General features: G+C 47.2%; 1 protein-coding gene across 2 annotated transcripts in view; it reads left to right on the top strand.

Annotated features, from left to right (window-relative positions):
• LOC128902101 (zinc finger protein 131-like) overlaps positions 1 to 9,617 on the top strand; it is a 45,054-nt gene that overhangs the window by 337 nt on the left and 35,100 nt on the right. The window lies entirely within an intron of this gene.

Below are 9,617 nucleotides of genomic sequence, written 5' to 3'. Positions count from 1 at the left end.
AGGCCTTCCGCTTTCTCCCGCTCCTGGGACTCGGCGGGCGCTCATTGGTTCCTCCGACTAGGGCGGGCTCTGCCGCCGCCGCCTTACGATTGGCGATAGTTGCGTTGACGGCCAACAGGGTCGTGGCTGGGGTGTGTGAGCCTGTGGCTGGCTGTGGGGTGCGTGGCCTGAACCTCGGAGGTGGCGCGCGCGGCTGCGAGGGGCTCGGGCGGGGCCTCGCCTCGCCTCTGAGAGCTCCGTGGAGCCTCGAGCCGGCGGGGACTGCAAGGGGTGCTGGATCGTGGTGCTGCCTCGCAGCCGCTATGGGCAGTGATAAGCCTCTCCTGCCCTTTAGCAGTGCGGCACCCGGCATGTACCTTGCTCGGTAGGGTGTGGATACCTGGGTTGCCTCTGCCTCAGCAGGGGCGAGACCTTGTCTGTAGCTGAGAGGGGACAGAGGGGCTGGCTTGCATCCTTGCTCTGTGGTTGTTATTTTTGAAGAAAAATATATAGCAAAGTGCACAAGAAGTTCTCACGTCTGTGCTATCTTGAAGCAACCACTGTTGTTACCCACCAAACACCCCTCATTCTCCTTTCTTGAGTTGGCTACAACGAGATGGCAGTGGTTTGGCCATTGCTCAGTCTGCTGATCTGTGTTGTCTGAATTGCCATAACTCTGTTCTGCTTGCCTGTGTTTGTGTATGATCTGTATAGAATAAGAGGACTTCCTGTTGAAGTGTAGGAGTATGAAAATAAGATTACCTCATTGAGGTAGATTTATGAGAACAGATCTGCAAACTGCATGCATATTATCTGAGATGCATCCAGTGTCAGAAGTTGATAAGGTTAAGTCAGTAGTAACTGGGTCTTCCAAGAAAATCCAGGTAAATAACTGAGTTAGTCCAGTTTCTGTCACTCATCTATGAGCTTGCATGTAAGCGTCAACTTGTATCGCTTCTGTCTGCCTTCCCTGGCTTCTTGGGTTTTCTCTGAGGACTGTGCCTTTCGCTTCTTGCTCCAAAGTAGTCGTGTTCTCATTAAACATATGCTGTTCTGTTGAGCTTTCTTCTGCGATATCACCGAGTTTAAAATGAGAATACTCAATGAATGCTGCAACTGTATTTAGATACGTGATAAATTAACTTTTTTTACTAGTTTTGTGTTAATTCAGGAAAATAAATTATCTATCATAAGTTGTTTTCTTATTCATGATTTTCAGTGTTCTGAGAAAGACTGAAACTTATTTAAATTTCTTAGATGGGGGGGCTTGCTCTGTTGTTTTGAGGGTTTTTTTTTGTAAGATCTTCCTTCAAACATGCAATTTGGAAGTAAATTTTGGTTAGATGGAATTCATGATATTTGGGGGGGTTGAAATTTTGTTTGGTTTAACTTTTAAGGAATTATGCTTTTAACTGCAAGTCAGCTATCCTTGTATGACATGTCAAAATGGGCAAGAAGAATTAAACAGTGAAGTAAATGGCTGACAGCTTCCCATGTAATACTTTATGTGGAATACCAGATGATGGAAGAAAGGCAGGAGCTGCTGATCATCTGTCTTAGACTCATCATTAAAAATGAGGTGAAGGCAGCAGCGGCATTCTCTCCCTTCAACTTCACCGTCCCCCTTGCCCTCACAAGATCCTGATATGTATTTCAGCATCTGCTTGGCAAAGCAGTGATAGCAGCTAGAACTAGACTTCCATAAGCAGTTGCTTCTGCTCTTCTTTTTTTATGCTCTTGGCAAAATGACTTCTCTATGGGACAGTTTTTCTGAGATGCAAGAAAGAGTGTGTTTTGTGGTAAAAATAGGAATTCCACAATTTCCTTTACTTGACGTCTGTTAGTCATAAGAAAATAACTTTGCTTTTATCATAACCAGGTAATTCTTCTCTCTACTTCTATTGAACCCCATATACCAGTATGTGTGTTTGCTGGAAGCGAGGTAGAGTTTACACAGCTGCACAAGGGGAGTTAGCAAGCATAGTGGCATCAGCTCAGACGTGGTTAGTACATGTAAGGAACAGGTTTGTACTCAGGATTTTCCAATTCCAATTGCACACAAAAAAATCTGTCTGTACTAAGTATAACAATATAGTGAAGGGTATGTCTCAAATTCCCTTAAGACTTATTCAAACCTAATCACCGTTTTCTCTCAGAAACCATATGTTCTTCAAAGTGAGTTAGACTGTGAAAAGAAACAAAGTTTCTGCATTAATGTGACTTTGAAATGCATTTGCTTTTTCTGTGGCATTCTCAGTGTGAGAGCCATGTGAATATGGGAGTTAAAGATGAGTCATTTTGCCTGGAGTTAATTTGTGAAATGCTTTCATTGAAGCACTTGGACTCTCTCCAGAGATTCTTTTGCATAAGTAGCACACTAACATCTGTGTGTCATCCGCAGGCACAGATTTCTCCTAAACCTCTTCAGGTCTGAGAACCTCTGCAACTTTCACCCCAGCTATGTTTGTTGTATAAGTAAGGGAGGAACAGCCATCAGATTACAAGCCTACATGTCTCTTTCAAAAGGTTGGCAAAGAATATTTCACCTTGCAGTGGGAGAAGTGTAAAGGATGGATGAATAAGCAGCTCTCTGCTCTTGGGTGTGACAGCACATTAAATCTCTGGTAACTCGTATATACTCAGAAGCTGAAAAGTGCTGCTTTATTACATCTTACTTAAAGGAAGTAAATAGCTTGTGTTCACTAGATACAAAATGTGACTTTGGTTCTGAAAGTTTTCATACTTTTCTTCCAACAAGTGGATTGGTAGAATTACAAGAAGTAACTTTATAAAGATTCTGACATTATTCTGCTGAGATGTAGAATAGTTAGCTGTGGAGATGTTATATCCCTGCAGTATTTACTTTGAGGAAGGTGATTCCCTGCTGAATCTGTAGAATAAAGAAATGCACTTACCTGCTTTGACTGTTTTTTTCATGTATATAAATAAAGCCATGCTCCACTTCATAGACTCATAGAATCATAGAATTGTCGGGGTTGGAAGGGACTTTAAAGATCATCTAGCTCCAACCCCCCTGCCATGGGCAGGGACATCTCCCACTAGATCAGGTTGCTCAGAGCCCCATCCAGCCTGGCCTTAAAAACTTCCAGGGATGGGGCTTCCACCACCTCTCTGGGCAGCCTGTTCCAGTGTCTCACCACCCTCACGGTGAAGAACTTCTTCCTGACGTCCAGTCTGAATCGACCCATCTCTAGTTTTAATCCATTCCCTCTAGTCCTGCCATTACCCGACATCCTAAAAAGTCCCTCACCAGCTTTCTTGTAGGCCCCCTTAAGATACTTGCAGGCCACTATAAGGTCTCCTCGGAGCCTTCTTTTCTCCAGACTGAACAACCCCAGCTCTCTCAGCCTGTCCTCATAGGAGAGGTGCTCCAGCCCTCTGATCATCCTCGTGGCCCTTCTCTGGACACGTTCCAGCACGTCCATATCTCTCTTGTAGTGGGGGCTCCAGAGCTGGACGCAGTACTCCAGGTGGGGTCTCACGAGAGTGGAGTAGAGGGAGAGAATCACCTCCCTCGACCTGCTGACCACACTTCTCCTGATGCAGCCCAGGATATGCTTGGCTTTCTGGGCTGCAAGTGCACACTGACAGCTCATGTTAAGCCTCTCGTCCACCAGCACCCCCAAGTCCTTTTCTTCAGGGCTGCTCTCAAGCCAGTCGCTGCCCAGCCTATATCGGCGCTTGGGATTGCCCTGACCCAGATGGAGGACCTTGCACTTGGCCTGGTTGAACTTCATGAGGTTGGCATGGGCCCACCTCTCGAGCCTGTCCAGGTCCCTCTGGATGGCATCCCTTCCCTCCAGCGTGTCAGATGCCCCACACAGCTTGGTGTCGTCGGCAAACTTGCTGAGGGTGCACTCTATGCCACTGTCCATGTCGCTGATGAAGATGTTAAACAAGACCGGTTCCAGTACTGATCCTTGAGGGACTCCACTTGTCACTGGCCTCCACTTGGACATGGACCCATGGACTTGTTCACTTTCAGGTTCATCAGATGGTCACAAACCTGATCTTCACTTACAATGGGCAGTTCTGTCCAACCCCTGCCATTGTCTTCTGTCACTCCGGTAGTGTGACTGGAGCCCTTGCCAGTGAAGACTGAGGAAAAGAACCTTGGCCTTCTCCATATCACTTGTCACCAGTTCTCCCGTTTTCTTTCTGAGGGGGCCCACACCTTCCCTAGTCGTCTTCTTACCATTAATGTACCTATAGAAAGTTTTGCTGTTTCCCTTGATCTCCTTGGCTAGATTTAATTCTAACTGAGCTTTAGCTTTTCTCACCAGGTCTCTTGCTGTTCGGACAGCTTCCTTATATGCCTGCCATTCTAGCTGTCCTTTCTTCCATTCCTTATAAAGTTTCTTTTTGTGTGACAGTGTGTCCAGGAGCTCCTTGTTCATCCAGGCAGGTCTCCTAGCATTCTTTCCTGCCTTCCTCTTTGTCAGTATAGTTTGCTCCTGGACATGGAGAAGGTGATCCTTGAATACTGACCAGCTGTCCTGGGCTGAGCTTTCCTCTAGAGCTTCCCTCTAGAGCACTTAATTAACCCTAACGTTTCCTACCTGTCAGCTTGTCCTGGTTCCAGCAGGGATAGGGTTAATTTTCACAAGGAGCTGGGACGGGAGTCAGCCGGGTCCTTATTCAATACCATGTGACGCCATGCTCAGTATATAGCTGGGGGAGCTGGCCTGGTGGGGGAAGCAGGAACCGCTGCTAGGGAGTGGGCTGGGCTTCAGATTCTGGTCGGTGAGCGGCAGTACATTGATCGTGTTTTGTATATTCCTCTATCAGTATTATTGTTGTTGTTTTCCTCTTTCCTTTGCTGTTCTGTTAAACTGCCTTTATCTCAACCCACGAGTTTTGCCTTTTTCTTCCGATTCTCTTCCCATCCCGCCGCTGGAGGGGGGGGGAGGAAGTGAGTGAAAGACCCTGTGGTTCTTTGTTGCCGGCTGTGGCTAAACCACAAGTCCTTTTTAGTGCCCAATGTGGGGCTCGAAGGATTGAGATAACAACAAATACGACCAGAGCTTGTTAAAACGAACTTGTTGTGTGCATTTATTATATTAGGTAAATAGTCGCTGGTCACCATGTTGCTTGGTTTGTTCTCATGGCTGTGTTATGTAAATTCTTATATGCTCTATGTACTCCCCGCAATGCTGTTTATTGCCTCTGGGAGAGGGATCAGGGTTATCATTTTGCGGTCCTGTGTAATATCAACTTATGATAATATCACTGTTCAGACGGTTATGTTGGGGAGTTTATACGGTGTTGCTGTCCTGCCTGTACCTTGGGCACCATCTCTTGGAATGTATTAATAATAGCACCCAGTCTATGGGGGAAACAGGGGGAGACACTTTCCCCATCTCTTTTGCTTCCCTTTTCTCCTTCAGGCCAGGTACAACAGGTTTTGAGAATTTTGAATACCCTTGGAATGTTCAAACCAGAATGTTCCTATTGTTATGTCTCCTGAATGTGTTTCAGGTCTTGTTTAGGGTTAAACAACTATTTAAGACTACCACCCAAAGATCTGCTCCAAGTCATGGGTAGCATGGCATATGGGCAGATATCTAGAGAGCTTCTCACCTCCCATGGTCTGGGACTTCACCCCCAAACAACTTCAGGACCCTGATAAAGCGATAGAATATTTGAAAGGAAAAATGCTGTGGCTATTCTAGAGAGGCGCAACTCCCCGCACTGTGCTGGGCTCTGGCCAATATCTACCAAGCACTGCTCGGTGTTATGCAGCACCCTCAGGGGGAAGAGATGGAAACTAGACCTACAGGCACTGCAACTACTGCAGCCCCTGCGGCAGCCACTGCAGCTACTCCAACCCCTGTGATAGGCACTGCAGCTGAACCAGGAAACCAACCCATGCCAGTCTCAGTCACCCCTATATAGAAGAAGAAATACACTGAGAAATCAATTCGCTTAGTAAGGGATGACAATGAACCAGGGTCATCACAAGAGCAGGAAGAAGCAGAACCAGAGATAATCACTCGATCTCTATCCCTGAGTGAGCTGCAGGATATGTGAAAAGATTTCAGCCGACTTTCAGGCGAGCACATTGTCACCTGGCTGCTCCGATGCTGGATAATGGGGCCGGTAGTTTGGAATTAGAGGGCAGGGAAGCCAGACAGCTGGGATCCCTGTCTAGGGAAGGGGGCATTGACAAGGCAATTGTGAAAAAGACCCAAGCCCTCAGCCTCTGGAGGTGACTCCCGTCAAGCATGAGGGAGAGGTACCCCTTCAGTGAGGATATTGTATGTCACCCAAGCAAGTGGACCACCATGGAAAGCGTTATCCGGTATCTGAGGGAATTTGCTGTGCAGGAGATGATTTATTGTGAGCCGATCGATGCACAGTTACCCATAGACCCCGATGAGGTCCAATACACAAGGCCCATGTGGCGGAAGTTTGTACGGAGCGCACCATCGTCATATGCCAACTCACTGTCAGTAATGGAATGGAAAGGTGAAGAGGGACCAACGGTGGATGAGGTGGCTGGCCAGCTCCGGCGATATGAAGAAAGTCTCTCTTCCCCCCTTGTCTCAGCTGTGGAGAAACTGTCCTGGAAGGTCCAGCAACTTGAAGAGAATATGTACTGCTCCCCACCCGTATGGGCCAGCATCTCAGCTATTAGGAGTAGGTGTCTCTCTGCTCACGAGAGAGCATACAGAGGGTACACACCACGAGGCACCCTGTGGTTCTACCTGCGTGACCACGGGGAGGACATGAGGAAGTGGGATGGACAACCTACCTCAACCCTAGAGGCACAAGTACGTGAGTTGCAAGGAAGGACAACCACAAAAGGGGATCCCTCCAGGAAAAGTGCCGCCCCAGTTTCCAGTGGGCAGTTCCCCAGACAGAGCAGAAGGCCTGATCTTGCTTCTGATCCTCTTGAGGGAACTTCCAAGTCATTTCTGCAAGAAGTGAGTAATGGATACTATGACCAGGATTAGAGGGGCCCTGCCTCCGGCCAGGTGGAGGAAAGGGACAACCGGCTTCATTGGACGGTGTGGATTCGATGGCCTGGCACATCAGACCCACAGGAGTATAAGGCTCTAGTGGACACGGGTGCACAGTGCACCCTAATACCATCAAGCTATAGAGGGGCAGAACCCATTTGTATTTCTGGGGTGACAGGGGGACCCCAAGAGTTGACTGTACTGGAGGCAGAAGTGAGCCTAACTGGGAATGAGTGGCAAAAGCATCCCATTGTGACTGGCCCAGAGGCTCCATGCATCCTTGGTATAGATTACCTCAGGAGAGGGTATTTTAAGGACCCAAAAGGGCCTTTGGCATAGCTGCCTTGGAGACGGAGGAAGTTAAGCAGTTGTCTACCTTGCCTGGTCTCTCGGAGGACCCTTCTGTTGTGGGTCTGCTGAGAGCTGAAGAACAGCAGGTGCCGATTGCTACCACAACAGTGCATTGGTGGTAATGTTGCACTAACTGAGACACTCTGATTCCCATCTGTATGCTGACTCATTGACTGGAGACCCAAGGAGTGATCAGCAAGACTTACTCGCCCTTTAACAGTCCCATATGGCCAGTGCAAAAATCTAATGGAGAGTGGAGGCTAACTGTAGACTATCATGGCCTGAATGAAGTCACACCACTGCTGAGTGCTGCCGTGCCAGACATGATAGAACTGCAGTACGAACTGGAGTCCAAGGCAGCCAAGTGGTATGCCGTGATTAATATCGCAAATGCATTCTTCTCACTCCCTTTGGCAGCAGAATGCAGGCCACAGTTTGCTTTCACTTGGAGGGGCATCCAGTACACCTGGAATTGACTGCCCTAGGGTGGAAACACAGCCCCACCATTGGCCATGGACTGATCGAGACTGCACTGGAACAGGGTGAAGCTCCAGAACATCTGCAATGCATTGATGACATCATCGTATGGGGAAACACAGCAGAAGAAGTTTTTGAGAAAGGGAATAAAATAGTTTGAATCCTTCTGAAAGCTGGTTTTGCCATAAAACGAAGTAAGGTCAAGGGACCTGCGCAGGAGATCCAGTTTTTAGGAATAAAATGGCAAGATGGACGCCATCAGATCCCAATGGATGTGGTCAACCAAATAGCAGCTATGTCTCCACCAACTAGTAAAAAGGAAACACAAGCTTTCTTAGGCATTGTGGGTTTTTGGAGGATGCATGTCCCAGTCTACAGTTTGATTGTAAGCCCTCTGTGTTAAGTGACCTAGAAGAATAATGTTTTTAAATGGGGTCCTGAGCAACGACAAGCCTTTGAACAAATTAAACAGGTAATAGTCCATGCAGTCGCCCTGGGGCCAGTCTGGGCAGGGCAAGGTGTTAAAAATAATCTCCACACTGCAGCCGGGGAGAATGGCCCTACCTGGAGCCTCTGGCAGAAAGCACCAGGGGAGACTCGAGGTCGACCCCTAGGGTTTTGGAGTTGGGGATACAGAGGATCCGAAGCCCGCTACACTCCAACAGATAAAGATATTGGTAGCATATGAAGGGGTTCGAGCTGCTTTGGAAGTGGTTGGTATGGAAGCACAGTTCCTTCTTAGCACCTCGACTGCCGGTGCTGGGCTGGATGTTCAAAGTGATGGTCCCTGCTACGCATCATGGAACTGATGCTACGTGGGTGTTATGGTTTGAGAAACCCATAACGATTTACTGTCGTTTAGACAATCATTCTGTCACCCAATGACCCCTCCCACCTAGGAAGGAGAATTGGTGAAAATAAGGAAACATGAGGGTTAAAATATAAATAGATTTAATAGGATAAGACTAAATAATTAACAATAATACTAAAGAACCAGTATTGATCCCGATATTAATATCAAATATGCAAGGATTATACTCAGCCAATTATATCAGTAGGAAGCTGTGCACTCCCAGCAGTGGACAGGAAATGTCGGACACTGCGAGTGCTATGGCTTTGGGAGGAAGGGAAGGCCTTGGGGGTCAAGCACCGGGGCAAGGAGTTCTCTGGACCGTCACCATCAAGGGAGAGAGACAACTACGCAGCGAACTTTCTAATTTATATAGAATGTGACGTCCATGGTATGAAATAATCCTGTTGTCCAGCTTGGGTCAAGTGCCTGGGTATTGCTCTTCCTCATCCCTGCACTTGGCAAGGCTCAGAAATACTGAGGCCTTGAATCCCACATAGCCTAGCTGACTATAAAGTAAATATTTTCACAAATTCAGACACTAGAGTCTTCTAAAAGTACAGTTTTCCCAAGCATTAGAAGAGGAATTAGTCTTGTGTCGCTCAAACCAGGACAGTGAATTAAGTGGATTGCACTGATCACGCTGGAGGCTCGAATGGGAAAACCCCAGTGTCCTGGTTTGAGGTAAAATGGAACCAACTTTCTGTTCAGTAATTTTACCTTGGAGCTAAGCCTCTTCTAACTCTCTGAAATTAACAGCATATTGTGCAGAAACTGTTTGCTCTCAGAGTGATAAGACCTATGTTTATAGTGAATACCAAGGAATGGTGTGCAGAGAGGCTCTTGCTTATACTTATTGCTATAACAACCAAGGTCAGCTAATTTTTTTATTTGCCCCGTTGGAGGGTTGGAAGTGGAAAAGCATAGAGGGGTCGTATCAGTGGGGAGGAGCAGACAGGACAGGTGACCCCAAACTG

This window comes from Rissa tridactyla, chromosome W (assembly GCF_028500815.1).
Source record: "Rissa tridactyla isolate bRisTri1 chromosome W, bRisTri1.patW.cur.20221130, whole genome shotgun sequence".
Classification (NCBI taxonomy): domain Eukaryota; kingdom Metazoa; phylum Chordata; class Aves; order Charadriiformes; family Laridae; genus Rissa; species Rissa tridactyla.
This window is presented reverse-complemented; position numbering and strand designations above follow the sequence as displayed.